The sequence below is a fragment of the Pristiophorus japonicus genome, chromosome 18 (assembly GCF_044704955.1).
Source record: "Pristiophorus japonicus isolate sPriJap1 chromosome 18, sPriJap1.hap1, whole genome shotgun sequence".
Classification (NCBI taxonomy): domain Eukaryota; kingdom Metazoa; phylum Chordata; class Chondrichthyes; family Pristiophoridae; genus Pristiophorus; species Pristiophorus japonicus.
The window spans coordinates 85,594,470-85,609,910 of NC_091994.1; the positions used below are offsets into that span (position 1 = coordinate 85,594,470).

The 15,441-nt window shown below is 43.8% G+C and overlaps 1 protein-coding gene across 7 annotated transcripts in view; it reads left to right on the top strand.

The window, feature by feature from the left end:
• The window catches only part of LOC139228814 (PR domain zinc finger protein 2-like), a 196,213-nt gene that overhangs the window by 102,393 nt on the left and 78,379 nt on the right, over nucleotides 1–15,441 (top strand). Inside the window, exon 1 of one of the 7 annotated variants that reach the window (XM_070860215.1) lies at nucleotides 11,634–11,715. The exons of the other annotated variants lie outside the window; for them this stretch is intronic. The gene's annotated coding sequence lies outside the window, so the exon portion shown is untranslated. Of the gene's footprint in view, nucleotides 1–11,633; nucleotides 11,716–15,441 lie in introns of those variants that run through there. 7 annotated transcript variants of the gene reach the window in all.

Consider the following 15,441-nt stretch of genomic DNA (forward strand, 5'->3'; position numbering starts at 1 on the left):
CCGTTTTCTCGCGTATTGCCAGAGTTGCGCCACTTAATTAGGTAAATAAATGCAGCAGAAAAAAATCTCCGCAGTTTCCCCATGTTTGGGCTGTAATCTACAGCCGCGCAGCATGGCCTGTTGTCTCGGGGGAGGTGGAGCCTGCAGTCTGCGCTGTAAAAAGGAGCCAGGCCTTCTGCGCATGCGCGGGGGAAAAAACTGACGTTCTTGACATCGCTGAAATGGCAGCCTACTCCAAAAAAAAACAGCGCAAATACTGAGAAAAATTGAGAGTGCTGCCAACCATGCGTTTTCATGACTTATTAGATTCCCTAAAGTACTTACCATTGTATCTGCGCCAGCCAACAAGAGGTTATCCAACCTAATCCTACTTACCAGCTCTAGGTCCATAACCCTGCAGGTCACGGCATTTCAAGTGCCTATCCAAGCACCTTTTTTAAATATGGTGAGGGTTTCTGCCTCTACCACCTTTCCAGGCAGTGAGTTCCAGATGCCCCACAACCCTCTGCATGAAGAAGCTTCCCTTCGTATCCCCTCCAAACCTTCCACCAACCACCTTAAACCTATGCCCCCTTGTAATTGACCCCCACCACCAAGGAAAATAGGCCCTTGCTATCTACTATATCCAGGCCCCTCAAAATTTTATACACCTCAATGAGGTCTCCCCTCAGCCTCCTCTGTTCCAAGGAGAACAAACCCAGCTTATCCAATTTGTCCTCCTAGTCAAGATTCTCCATTCTAGGCAGCATCCTCGTAAATCTCCTCTGCATCCTCTCCAGTGCAATCGCATCCTTCCTATAATACGGCAACCAGAACTCCATGCAGTATTCCAGCTGTGGTCTAACCAGTGTATTATACAATTTAAGCATAACCTCCATGCTCTTGTATTCTATGCCTTGGCCAATAAAGGCAAGCATTCTGTATGCCTTCTTGACCACCTTATCCACCTGGCCTACTTTCAGGGATCTTTGGACAAGCACTCCAAGGTCCCTTTGTTCATCTACACTATTAAATGGCCTACCACTTAATGAGTATACCCTTTCCTTATTGGCCCTCCCAAACCCCTCACTTTTCCAAATTAAATTTAATTTGGCACTGTTCTGCCCACCTGACCAATAGATTGAAATCCTCCTGCTGTCTATGACTATCCTCTTCATTATCAACCACACAGCCAATTTTAGTGTCATCTGCAAAATTCTTAATCATACCCCCTATATTCAAATCTAGATCATTGATGTATACCACAAAAAGCAAGGGACCCAGTACTGAGCTCTGCGGAACCCCACTGGAAACATCCTTCCAGTCACAAAAACACTCATCAACCATTACCCTTTGCTTCCTACCTCTAAGCCAATTTTGGGTCCAACTTGCCACTTTACCCTGGATCCCATGGGCTTTTACCTTCGTGACCAGTCTACCATGTGGGATCTTATCAAAAGCTTTGCTAAAGTCCACATACACTACATCGTACGCACTACCCGCATCGACCCTCCTGGTTACCTCCTCAAAATTCAATCAGGTTAGTCAGACATTATCTTCCCTTAACACATCCGTGCTGACTGTCCCTGATTAATCCTTGCCTTTCTAAATGTAGGTTTACCCTGACCTTCAGGATTTTTTCCAATAATTTTCCCACCACTGAGATTAGGCTAATAGGCCTGTAATTACTCAGCCTATCCCTTTCTCCCTTCTTAACAAGGGTACCACATTAGCAGTCCTCCAGCACCATGTCTGAATCCAAAGAGGACTGGAAAATGATGGTCAAGGCCTCTGCTATTTCCTATTTTGCTTCACTCAACAGCCTGGGTGCATTTCATCCGGGTTTGGGGACTTACCCACTTTCAAAGCTGCTAAACCCCATAATATCTCCCCTCTCTCTGTTTATTTCATCCAAAATTTCACACTCCTCCTCTATAGCAGTATCTGCATTGCCCCTTTCCTTTGTGAAAACAGTCGCAAAATGTTCATTAAGGACCATACCCACATCTTTCGCTTCCACATACGCGTTACTCTCATGGTCTCTAATATGCCCTACGCTTTCTGTAGTTATCCTCTTGCTCTTAATATATTTATAGAACATCTTTGGGTTTTCCTTGAATATACTTGTCAAGAGTTTTTCATGCTCTCTCTTAGCATTCCTAATATCCTTTTTAATTTCACCTCTGAACTTTCTGTGGGCTCAATTTTCCCCAGTATTTATTCCGTTTTTTTCGGAGTAGGCTGCTTTTTGTGGCCTAACTTAAAAATCTTCAGTTTCCCCAAACAATTTGCACAATTTGTAACTGACTTAGTTACACTATTTTTAGGGGTTTTTTTTTGCTCAAAAGGGGCGTTACCAGCCCCTATGTCAATTCTGGCCATTTAGGCAACTTTGACCAACTAATAGTTACTCCATTTCTACTTAGGCCAGCGTATATGGCCACTCGAGAAAACCCTTGCAGAGAGTTAAAGAAATGGGCGCAGGTAAGGAAATCGGCGCAGCAGATGCCCGGACAGCAGCAGCAACAGAAAGGGAAGAGAGAGGTGGGGGGGAGGGAGAGGGGATCGGGGGAAGCCTTTCGGGTGTAGTTATGTGCAGGGACCGGGAGGGAGGAGACCACTCGGCCTGGGCTAAGGGTGGGAGAATGCACCGGCAAGCCCTTGGGCCAGGGCTAGGGGTGGGGGAGCAGACCAGGAGGCTGAAGACACAGCAGGTAGGTGGGGGGGGTGGGTCATTTCGGCCTGGGATAGGTGTGGGCCGGCCCGCTGACTTCCCGAGCCGAAAGGACTCCCGCACCGTTCTGCCTTCCCGAGCCGAAAGGACTCCCGCACCGTTCTGCCTTCCCGGGCCGAAAGGATCGGGATGACAGAGGCTTCAATTTCCAGCCCAGCCTCAGCCTTTTTTCAGTTTCCAGCCTCAGCCCTTTTGAGCGTCCCTCGTTACCCTAGCAACATCAGTTTTTAGCACAGGCCTTAAGCTCCACCCACAAAGTTTAAGGCCAATCTGCGCCGTTCCAAATTCAAAGTTAATTCTGTTGAAACTTGGGATTTTTTTTTGTCGTGTTTGGGCCACTAAAAAAAATCGTATGTACCTCTTCAACTGCGCCAAAAATCACTCATCTGGAAAATTGAGCCCTACATTCGTCCAGAAATTCGACAGTATTTAGCCGTCGGTATAAGCTTCCCTTTTTTTCTTTATCCTCCCCTGTTAGTCCTTAGACATCCAGGGGGATCTAGAATTGTTATTACTACCCTTTTTCTTTAAGGGCACATGTTTGGTGTGAGCCCTCTAGATCTCCTTCCTGAAAGCTTCCCACTGTTCCCACACTGATTTACCTTCAAGTAGCTGTTTCCAGTCCACTGTGGCCAAATCATTTCTCAGCAAAGTTAGCTTTTCACCAATTTGGGACTTTTATTCCTGGTCTATCCTTTCCTTATCCAAAATTACCTTGAATCTGACTGAATTATGGTCACTATCACCCAATACTCTATATGTGTGCACACCAAGTCCATGCAGCAGAGCAGGTCTCCAGTCGTCCTAGTTAACCCTTGCCACTGGATAAAGGCCTAGCTCTGTCAAGCCCGTGTGGTGGCTGATGTGCAAAAAAAAGTCCACACACAGGCATCTTCCACTCCCTCAATTGAGTTCAGGACTGGAACATAGGGTCCTTCATTGAAACATCTGTGAACTCATGTGGAAGCAAGTCATCCTTGCTCGAGGGACCGTCTATGATGGTGATGATGCTTTCATGACGAGGGCAAGTGAACCCTTTCCCGGGGGAGTTTGAGGGGGTGGAAGGATGTAAACAGAGAGCGAGAAAGATTCCTGGATGCTTTTCTGCAGTTCTTTAAGGTTGATATTCCAAATGGAATTGGCAGAAGTTTTGTGAAAGGCGGGGTAGTGGATTCTATCTTTATTGGTGTAGGCAATCTAAAAATGAAAGAATATTTTGACATGAATAGCTGACTAGGTTTCTAATTTGAATACTCTGCGCACACATTCTTTGTGCTGTGCTCACTGCTGGGTAATGAAAGAGTTTAAAAACTAGACAGCAGTATTGAAGGATTCGATAGTATTGTCACTGGGCTTATTTAGCATATTGGTACCAATACACTACAGTCGAAATCACACAAGCCAATACTTTTTAATGTTATGTGATGTACTTGATTTCGTCGTCATGAATTCCTCTCATGATTGCTACCACAAGTAACTGACCTGTAGCCACTAGTACAGGCATCGTTGGTTGTATTTCTCCAGCGATTTGAAGTGTCTACTGTACATGGTCCATGTCTCTGAGCCATATAGGAGGGAAGGTATCACTACAGCCCTGTAGACCATAAGCTTGGTGCCAGATTTGAGGGCCTGTACTTTGAACACACTCTTCCTCAGGTGGCCGAAGGCTGCGCTGGTGCACTGGAGGCGGTGTTGAACCTCGTGGTCGATGTCTGCCCTTGCTGCTGATAGGCTCCCAAGGTAGGGAAAGTGGTCCACGTTGTTCAGGGCCGCGCCGTAGATCTTGATGTGCTGTGTGGCGGGATCAGGTTGGTGGAGGACCTTTGTCTTACGGATGTTTAATGTAAGGCCCATGATTTCGTACGCCTCGGTGAAGATGTTGAGTATGACTTGGAGTTCAGCCTCTGTGTGCGCAGATGCAAGTGTCGTCCGCGTACTGTAGTTCAACGACAGAGGATGGGATGGTCTTGGATCTGGCCTGGAGATGACGAAGGTTGAACAGGTTCCCACTGGTTCTATAGTTTAGTTCCACTCAAGCAGGGAGATTGTTGAGTGCGAGGTGGAGCGTAGCCGTGAGGAAGATCGAGAAGAAGGATCCTTCAAATCCCCTGGGAGGACAGACGCACCAACATCAGTGTTCTCGATCAGGCCAACATACTTAGCATCGAAGCACTGACCACACTCGACCAGCTCCGTTGGGCGGGCCACATTGTTCGCATGCCGGACTCCTACACTGCTCTGAACTCCTACACAGCAAGCGAGCCCCAGATGGGCAGAGGAAACATTTCAAGGACACCCTCAAAGCCTCCTTGATAAAGTGCAATATCCCCACCAACACCTGGGAGTCCCTGGCCAAAGACCGTCCTAGGTTGAGGAAGAGCATCCGGGAGGGCACTGAGCATCTCGAGTCTTGTAGCCGAGAGCATGCAGAAAACAAGAGCAGGCAGCGGAAGGAGCGTGCGGCAAACCAGACTCCCCACCCACCCTTTCCTCCAATGACTGACTGTCCCATCTGAGACAGAGACTGTAATTCCCGAATTGGACTGTTCAGTCACCTAAGAACTCACTTTTGGAGTGGAAGCATGTCTTCCTCGATTTTGAGGGACTGCCTATGATCATGATGATGACTAGTATAGGGCAAACTTTGCTCTCCATACATAGTTCATGTTTGAAGTACAGAATCTACAACTGTGACAACATCGAGCAATAATTGAAGTTGATATGTACATTCCACACACCACTACAAAACACTGAAATTCTAATGCAAAAAGTCTAGAATGGAGCTATCTGCTTCATATGAGAGCACCATTACATTTCACTACAATCCAAGCGACAACATTGCTATGTTGAAACAATATTTTGCTGTAATACTTTTCCCACTATTCAAATTGCATGCAGTAGTGTTCAGTTATCCAACACTACACTACAGTTGCCTATCCATAGAACATTAGTTGTTGTAAATGTGCACATTGTTGCAAAATCCTGTTCCAGTAGATGCCAGTGGCAGCCTCTGGCTTCACTTTTCACTCCACTCTTCTCCGATTTGTTGAAAAAGTGCACAACTTTTCAGATCCCACTGGGATTTGCTTCAAATTGTTCCAGATGTATCATGCAGCAAAGATTGTCCACATGATGCTTCCCTCGTGCATGTATATTTCCCTGGTACTGAGGACTTTGACATTCTAGAAGCTGACCCTTAATTATATGTAATGGTGAAGGACAACATGCTGAATTTATTCTTCAGTGAGTAATCCTCTCTTCTCCCTCCCCTGGGCTATGATGATCAGGTTTGCAGAGGGGCTGAACTGAGACTGTTTGACTCTGCCTGATCTTTTTGGACTGAGTGCACGATGGTTACGAGCTTTGTCTATGAAAATCAGCTTTTAATAATCTTTAAACAATGGGTTATCAGCAACTTAAAGAAGTATTTGTCTGGCTTGCAAGACCTTTATCTCCATATATTTTAGTTAATAGGTATCAATAGATATCAAAAATAGGTATCCAAAATATTGAAATTAATATTTATTCTAAATGTTTTTAAAAATTTCATCTGCATGTTTGTAATTGAGAATATTTTAAATCTACTTTGAAACAAACCTGCCAATGGCAACCCACTCAGTCGAACAGCACTTTGCATCTGCTCTCCATGGCCCCAAGTTTCCACATGATTTGGTCCTGATTTTTAGGAGCAACTGGTGTAGAATGGAGTATCTTAGAAATCGGAATTCTTGTCATTTAGTTTGCTCCAGTTCTAGTCAGTTAGAACAGTTTCACTTTGGAACAGAATTTTTTTTTCAAAAGGGGGCGTGTCTGGCCACTTACGCCTGTTTTCAAAGTTTCGTCAGTGAAAACTTACTCCAAACTAACTTAGAATGGAGTAAGTGAAGATTTTTGTACGCTCGAAAAAACCTTGTCTACACTTTAGAAAATCAGGCGTAGGTTACAAATCAGGCGTAGGGAATGGGGGTGGGGGGGGGTTTAAAGGGAAGTTTACAAACATTAAACACTTCAGTTTTACAAATAAAGACCCATCATCAATAATAAATGATAAATACATCAATAAATCAACCAATAAATCAATCAAAAAAAATTAATAATTTTTTTTTAAATCAATAAATAAAACATTTTCTACTTACCGACTGCAGCACCGGGAGCCCACCAACAGCGTGCTGGGATGCCCCCCTCAGTGTGTCTCTGTCAGTGTCTCTATCTCTCTGTCTGTGTGTCTCTCATTCTCTGTCTGTCAGTGTCTGTGTTTCTGACAGCGAGGGGAGGGGGAGGAGGAGGAGGGGAGTAGAGGGGGGGGAGCAGGAGGAGGGGAGTGGGGGAGAAGGGGGAGGGATGGAGGAGAAGGTGGGAGGGGGGCAGAAGGGGATAAAGGGGAGAAGGGGGAGAAAGAAGATGGGGGGGGGGGGGGGGGAAGGAGAAGGGAGGGAGGCTGAACGGGCCGGGCCCGAGACTTCAGGCAGGGTCCGTCCCCAGCACCAGATTTACAGGTAGGTGGTGTTGGGTCGGGTTGGGGGGGTGGTGGGAGGGAGGTCGGTTCGGGTCGGAGGGAGAGGGAGGTCAGGTCGGATCCAGTCCGGGGGCGGGGGGTGGGGGGGGGGGGGGGGAAGCGGGTGTCGGGTCCGGAGGCGGGAGTCGAGTCGGGTCAGGAGGAAGCAGGAGCTGGCCATGGGAGGAGCCTTATTCACGCAGCCCCAGTGAGGCCATTCGGGCAGGGTAAGGGGCTGCGTGCTTCGGGCCCCTCCCACACAGTTTCGGGCGCCTGGAGCTACTGCACTTGCGCGCCCACTGTAGCGCGCGTGTGCAGAGGTCCCGGCACTGTTTTCAGGGCAGGGACCTGGCTCCGCCCCCTACAGCTCGTGCTGCGCTGTGACGAGGGCCAGAGGACCTGCAGGGAGGTGGAGAATCTGGAGGTTTTTTTTGGGCGCACTTTGTGGCGCGAAAAACGGGCGTCCAGGTCAGGACTGCGCCGTTCTAGGCGCGGCTCGAAACTTGGGCCCCATATTTTGAAATTTGCAAAGAAATGTCCCCACTAAGATTCTCTATTGGCCACATCTTCAGAATAAATTCTGTATGTATGTAGTGTTTAGCAGTACAGAACCTAAAGACCCAATTTCAACTGCTGCTATCTTGCTCAACTGGGTTGTTTGGGTGCTATAATTGACTTTGGTACCCCAATTGAGCGTTAGGCAAATGTCAACCAAAGTTCCCATTTCTGATTGTTCTCCAGTGACTTGTGCTGGATCGTGTGTGAAGTTTGCACAGCAGTCACTCAGAATTCCTGTTTAGATCTGAAAGGTAGACTCAGCAGCAGGTCTGCAGAATTGAAGCTAAAATGTAGAATAGTACCCAAAGAAAATACAACCTTTTTAATTGGCAGAAAATAAATAATGCCAAGTTTAAATTAAAGTCCTGAAGACTGCAGGAGGAACACAAGACCGAGGGAGGTACTGTCTGATATTATAGCTGAGGTTTTCTGTTTCTATTCTTGCCAGTCTGTGATTTTCTGCCCATTCCTTTTTAATAAGTGGAAACTTTTGGGCTGGCGACTGCAAAAGTAGAAAACCCCATCAATATCTTCAAGAAAATGTGCCAGAAAGATTTGTTAATACAGCGTGTGCAAGTAGTCCCTTTCTCTGATTTTAAACATGAATTATCAGATTTAGAAATTGAGCTTTTAGTCTGCTATTTACACTAAGAATTTAGTGGTGGCCTGTTTCCCAGAAATAAAAAGGGGATCAGTGCACAAACTGCCACAACTGTTTTAAGGTTTTTAAGTACACAGTTCTGGATTCCATATTATAAAAATGATAGAGGCACCGCAACAAAGATTTACAAGGTTGATACTAGAACTGAGGGGTTATACTTATCAGGAAAGGTTGAACAGGCTTGGGGCTCTTTTCTGTAGAAAAGAGGGCTGCCCAGTGGAGGTCTTTAAAATTATGAAGGTGTTTGAGAGGGTAGAGGTTGGGGGGGGCAGGGAGAGGAGTCCAAAACTGGAGCCATAAATATAAGATAATCATCATTAAATCCAATAGGGTATTCAAGAGAAACTTCTTTGGGTAAAGAGTTGCAAGAATGTGGAACTCACTATCACAAAGAGTAGTCGAAGCAAATAGCATTAAAGGAGAAGGTAGATAAGCACATGAGGGAGAAAGGAATAGAAGGGTGTACGGATAGTGTTGGATGAGGAAGGGTGGGAAGAGACTCATGTGGAGCATAAATACTGGCATAGACCAGTTGGGCTGAATGGCTCATTTCTGTTCTGTAAATTCGATGTAATTCTGTGTAAAACTAGGAGATAAAACTTAGTATGACCAAGTATTTTCATTTTTATGTATGTGGGAGCAGATCACTATTCATCATGCTTTTTTTTGTGATCGACTTTGTTTTGTATTTCCTTCTGTTCATTATGGAGTGAATAGCCTTGTTATTCCCCCCCCCCCCCCCCCCCCCCACAGCGACAGGCCAGAGGAGGTTGGGGTTAAAGGGTAATCGGCAAATATCGAGGCGTCCGAGAGTCCCACTGTGAAGAGGATGAAAAATTCATTAACATTCATTAACATATTTAAATTAGGCTCCCTTCCCCCTCTTTCTCTTCCCCCCCCCCCCCAATCTCCATTGTGAGGTGTCTCTTCACCCCCACTTCCTGTTGCCCTGCCTCTGTGTCCTTTGGCCTCCCCCACACACCCCCCTCCACCTCCCTGTAAATATCAAGGCCAATGTTTCAGATTTAATTATGTACAAGGCCTAAATCCTATTTGGTGGTATTTATTTTCAATAATATACCCTACTTTTTATATTCCCATTTTAAACTCTCCGTTATTGTGCCTTACCCCAGTAGGTTTTCACAGCATGGACCAACACTTCAACCGATCTCCCCACCCATTAAATTTTAACAGATGAAAAAATCCTGCAGAACCAAGTAACCTGTGTGCAAATTTCTGATTTAAAAAAAAAAAAATTAATTATACTTTTCCAGGTTTGTTGGTGTCCAGCAGTACAGATCTGGCCCTGCTCCTAGATTTTACAATAATAAATTCCATGGGTCAGTGGCAACTCAAGGCACTTTGTGGCTTTTGTTCATCCTTTGCAATGTTGAAGAGTTTTGTAGAATACTGAGAAGTCTCAGCATAGGAGGCCATTCAGCCCATTGAACCTGTGCCGCTTCCACATTGGAGTTAAAGGCTGGCGTTTTCCACTTCTGCATTCACCACCCCATATACAGTAATCCCATTTCTTGCTCTTTCCCCATAACCTTCAACAATTTTTTTTCTCAAAAGTGTTTATCCAGTTGCCTCAAGTGTCACACTTGACTCAATAGCCACTTGGCATATTATGTTCTGTATTCAAATAGCTTGTTGCGTGGAAAAAAAATCATTTTAACCTCCCTCTTTATGATTTTAGTACTGGTGCCAAGTTTATCCCCGTGTTACTGATTTCCTGACCCACGGAAATAATCTTACCAAAATGTTGAGCATTTTTATTAAATTCTCCCTGCCTCTTAATTTTCTACTGTTCTGGTGAATACATTCACCACAGGGTTTTTAAAATCTTTCATCATAACTATCTGTTCTAATCTCTCTGATATCATCCTAGTAAATCTAGGATTCACAATATTCAAATCATATCTTTTGAAATAAGATCGTGCTTCAAAAGTAATGTAGAAGTCGGCAGTCTCATTTTCACCATCTTTGAAAACAAAAATAAACTCTTTGTTTATAGTGGGAATTTACTTCACCAAAAAAAATTCTGATTGCAATTTGGTCTTTGAGTTGCAAGAGAATTAAAAAAATGGTGGTGATTCCCATCTGTAGTCTTTGTACAAATACTATGCAGTTCTGACTATATGTATCGGAGTTTCTTTTTCCTGACTTGTATTCTTTGCCTTCTTTGTGCCAGAGATGGCATAAAAGCTAATCGAGAGCCATTAAAAGATTCCTCTACTCAGAAGCTATGAAGAGTGTATTGCCTGCAGAGTGTTTTTCCTCTCGAGTATCTGCAGGCATTGTTCTTGCAGTAATGGGAGCTTCACCTGAAAACCTAGATCCGACTTCACTAGATCTGTCCTGTGTGGCTGGTGAAATGCAAGAGCTGCGGTAGTTTAGTTTCTCACACAACTATCTCACTGTAGTAAGACTGCAAATTTGTATGTTTAATTCTGCAAAAAAAGAGCTCGACAAAAATATGCTCACTTTCTTGTCATGTGATTGAATTGAAGCAATGAAGAAGAGCCAATAAAACACATGCAGTAAAACTAATTCCGAAGACACATACTTGCAGCCTCTGTTGCAAGACTGACATTGTATAATCTTCAATATTTTGAAATACAAATTCCAAAAAAATGCTGTCCTGCAAAATCCTAGGATCTGATGCTGCTCGTGTATAGGGTAATTGCTGACATGGATTGGTTGGGCTGAATGGCCTGTTTGAGTTGTAATTTCTATATACTGTATATGCTTTAAATCTAATCTGTTTCCAGTCTGAAACATTTTCTCAGCATACAGGATGTTGCAGGACAACAGTGACTAATATGGAATAAAAACAGAAAATGCTGCAAATCTCTGGGCATTTTCTGTTTTTATTTCCGATTCCAGCATCTGCAGTATTTTGCTTTTGTATTAGTGACTAATATGGGATTGATTTGTGTTCGTACTAAAGCATATTGTCTAGCAAACACTGACATCATTCTGGTTTTGTTAGCAATTGCACTTCTTTTTGAAAGTGAAAGTGGGAGTATCCCACTGATTCAACGTAACAATCTGAATTATCGTACAAGCTCCTTCCCTGTAATATTATCCCTATAAATCTCCTTTCTGTTTTTCAGGAACACTGTTGCCCTACCTGATAACCTGATGTACCTAGTTGCTATCGCTACCATTTTGGACTATTTGTGCAACAACAACTTGCATTTATACAAAGTCTTTAATGTAGTAAAACGTCCCAAGACAGTTCACAGGGCTTGATCAGACAAAATTTGACACCGAGCCACAGAGGTAGGTTTCAAGGAGCAGCTTAAAGGAGGAGAGAGAGAGGTGTAGGGATGGAACTCCAGTGCTTGGGGCCTAGGTAACAAAGCACAGCTGCTAATGTGAGGGGTAGGGGCAGTGGGAAATCGGGGATGTACAAAAGGCCAGAATTGGAGGAGCGTAGAGATCTCGAGGATTGTAGGGCAGGAGGAGGTTAGAGATAGGGAGGGGTGAGGCCATGGAGGGATTTGAACACAGTGAGAATTTTAAATTTGCAGTGCAGTCCTTAATGCTCACAGATGCCACCATGATTTTGTGGACTTTGCATGCTCTGCAATTAATGCTGAACACACACTCTCACACTGGTCTCAAGTTGGAGGAATTTGCTACTCAGGAGGAACTCACTACCTAATTCAAATCATGAGGCTTTGATTTTCTTTGAAGCATTGCTCTATTAATACACCTGTTGCTGTCATTTTGGGATATATCAGGAGTTGAAAGGGTTCTATCCTTCAGTACCTCAGGACAAATTCTACTTGCATCCTCTCTGACTTATCCTTCTGGTTTTGAATTTAGTCTGCTACAAATGAGCAGGTCCTTCCTTTGAACCAGAACTTTATTCTGAAGCAACTCTTGATGACTGCTTAAGTTGCCATTATCCCAACATGTGGATCCTGATCACTGTTTATTCCCTCCCCCCCCCCCCCTTTGTCTTCTAACCTAGCTTTCATTTTATTTTTGCTGAATATGTTGTTCCAAGTTCCATCTTAAGTCTATTCATTAATTTTAAAATCAAAAGCTTCATGGTTTTGACTTGGGGTTTCTGCTGCACTTATTTACCCTGAGAAGCCCATCTGCTAAATAAGTGTTTCTATACGCGCCACAAATATAAATAGATCTCAGCATTTCTCTCATCAGATTATAAGGACAGGAATGTCATATCATCCAGTGCATGATGCATTTTTGCTGGTATGGTTGATTGGTGTCCCTTTTCAGGATACTAATTGTTAAGTAAACAGAATTTGGTTAGGAAATTCCTTGGGGAGATTTGCAAACTGGAATATGCTTCAATTTCAGCTTTCAACTGAGAAGCACACTACATTTTAAGATTGCTGTGTATTTGTAACAAAGCAAATGCCCTTATTCAAGGTACATAGATTGATTACCAGGTATTTTACTTACCCTGAAATCCATTGCTTCAGACCCCAACCCACCATGAGCTAAACAGGAGCTTTTGCTTTATTAAATTGGCTTCCCGAATGAAGACTTGGTGGGTGAATGAATAATTGCTGAACAGGCAATAGTTAGACATAATAAAATAGAGCTGATGTTTATTTCAATCTGTATCTACTATGCATATTCCAGAGATACATTTTTCAGGAAAGCCACTTTCTGTCCAGTGATGTGACACTCAATTGCTTGTGTTTGCAAGTACCATTAGGTTATGGAATCCTGCAACTAGGCTTGAGATTAGAAGAACTGTTCTTTCATCTGCGTAGACTTCCAGTTAAAGTTGTGTTGATTATTTAAAGACCTTTTGGAAAAAGTGTTGGATGAATATCTAATGAGCAACCACTACAACAACAACTTGTATTTACATAGCGCCTTTAACATAGTGAAATGTCCCAAGGTGCTTCACAGGAGTATTATGAGACACATAAGGAGAAATTAGGGTAAGTGACCAAAAGCTCAGTCAAAGAGGTAGGTTTTAAGGAGCATCTTGAAGGAGTAAAGAGAGGTGGAGAGGTTTAGTCAGGGAATTCCAGAGCTTAGGGCCTAGAAGGTAATGGTTGAGCAATTATAATCAGGGATGCTCGAGAGCAGAATTGGGGGGGTGTGAATTTTGAAATCGATGCGTTGCTTAATCGGGAGCCAGTGTAGGTCAGTGAGCACAGGGGTAATGGGTGAGTGGAACTTGGTGTGAGTTAGGACATGGGCAGTCGAGTTTTGGATCACCTCTAGTTTATGTAGGGTAGAATGTAGGAGACCAGTCAGGAGTGCGTTGGAATAGTTAACAGAGGTAACAAAGACGTGGATGAGGGCTTCAGCAGGGGATGAGCTGAGGCAAGGACAGAGACGGGTGATGTTAGAGGTGGAAATAGGCGGTCTTGGTTATGTTGCGGATATGTGGTTGAAAGCTCATTTCCGGGTCAAATATGACATCAAGGTTGCGAACAGTCTGGTTCAGCCTCAGACTACTGTATGTAAATACACCTGAAGTGACTTTAATGTAAAGTTTGCTTCACAGAGAAACTAAAGTTTAAGAATGGGATTCAAAGTTATAAGGAAAAGTATAGGTAAAGATGTTTGAATGCCTAGGAGAACTTGATGGCTTGTTAGCTGTTAGAACGTAGTAAGACAGCCAGTGTTGCCCAAGGAACGATATATTTGCCTTGGAGGGGGCACAGTGAAGGTTCACAAGATTGATTCTGGAATGAGAGGGTTGGCTTTTGAGGAGAGATAGTAGAATGGGCCGATCTTCTCTGGAATTTAGAAGAATGCACGGTGATCTCATTGAAACATAAAATTCTGAGGGGGCTTGACGGGGTAGATGTTACTAGGCCATTTCCTCTGGCTGGAGAGTCTAGAACTGGGCATCATAGTCTCAGAATAAGGGGTCAGCCATTTAGGACTGAGATGAGGAGAAACTTTTTCACTCGGAGGGTGGTGAATCTTTGGAATTCTCTATACTAGAGGGCTGTGGATGCTCAGTCGCTGAGTATATTCAAGGCTGATATCGATAGATTTTTGTACACTAAGGGAATCAAGTGTTATGGGGATAGGGCGGGAAAATGGAGTTGTGATAGAAGATCAGCCATTATCATCATGAATGACGGAGCAGGCTCGAGGGGCCGTATGGCCTACTCCTGCTTCTACTTGTGTAAAGGATGAATTGATGCAAGATTAGACCGAGTGGATTGTACATCTTTTATTGAATAAATGTGCCAAATGGTCTTTTCCCATTTCATTTTTTTTATTCCTTAATCTTGGGGTTCTCTGGGAGGAGAGACGTTTTTCTGATTGTCAAGCAGCAGTGACAAAGTTTTCCCCAAATTCACTATTTCTAAATAAATTGTAACTGTGTTTGAAAATTGCAGGTGTACAATTTTGCAAGAAAGGAGAGAGGAAACAAGCAGGGGAAAAAGGGTTTTAAAAAAAAAAAAAAATTTAAAGGCACTTTGTCTAAATGCACGTAGCATTCGTAACAAAATAGATGAGTTGACGGTACAAATGGGTGTGATCTGAGACGTGATTGCAAGGTGACCAGGACTGGGCATTAAATATTCAGGGGTATTTGACAATCCAGAAGGACAGACAGAAAGGAAAAGGAGGTGGGGTAGCTCTATTGATAAAGGATGGAATCACTGCAATAGTGAGAAACGATATTGGCTCAAATGATCAGGATGTTGAAACAGTTTGGGTGGAAATAAGGAATGATAAGGGGGAAAAGTCACTGCTGGGCGTAGTCGATAAGCCCCTTAACAGTAGCAAGTCTGTTGGTCAGAGTACAAACCAGGAAATAGTGGGGGCTTGTAAAAAGGGAACAGCAATAATCATGGATGATTTTAACCTCCATATTGATTGGACAAATCAAACTAGTCAGGGTAGCCTTGAGGAAGAGTTCATAGAATGCATAAGGGACTGGCTCCTTGAGCAGTATGTAATGGAACCAACCAGGGGACAGTCTATTTTCGATCTGGTCCTGTGTAATGAGACAGGATTAATAAGCAATCTCCTAGTAAAGGATCCCCT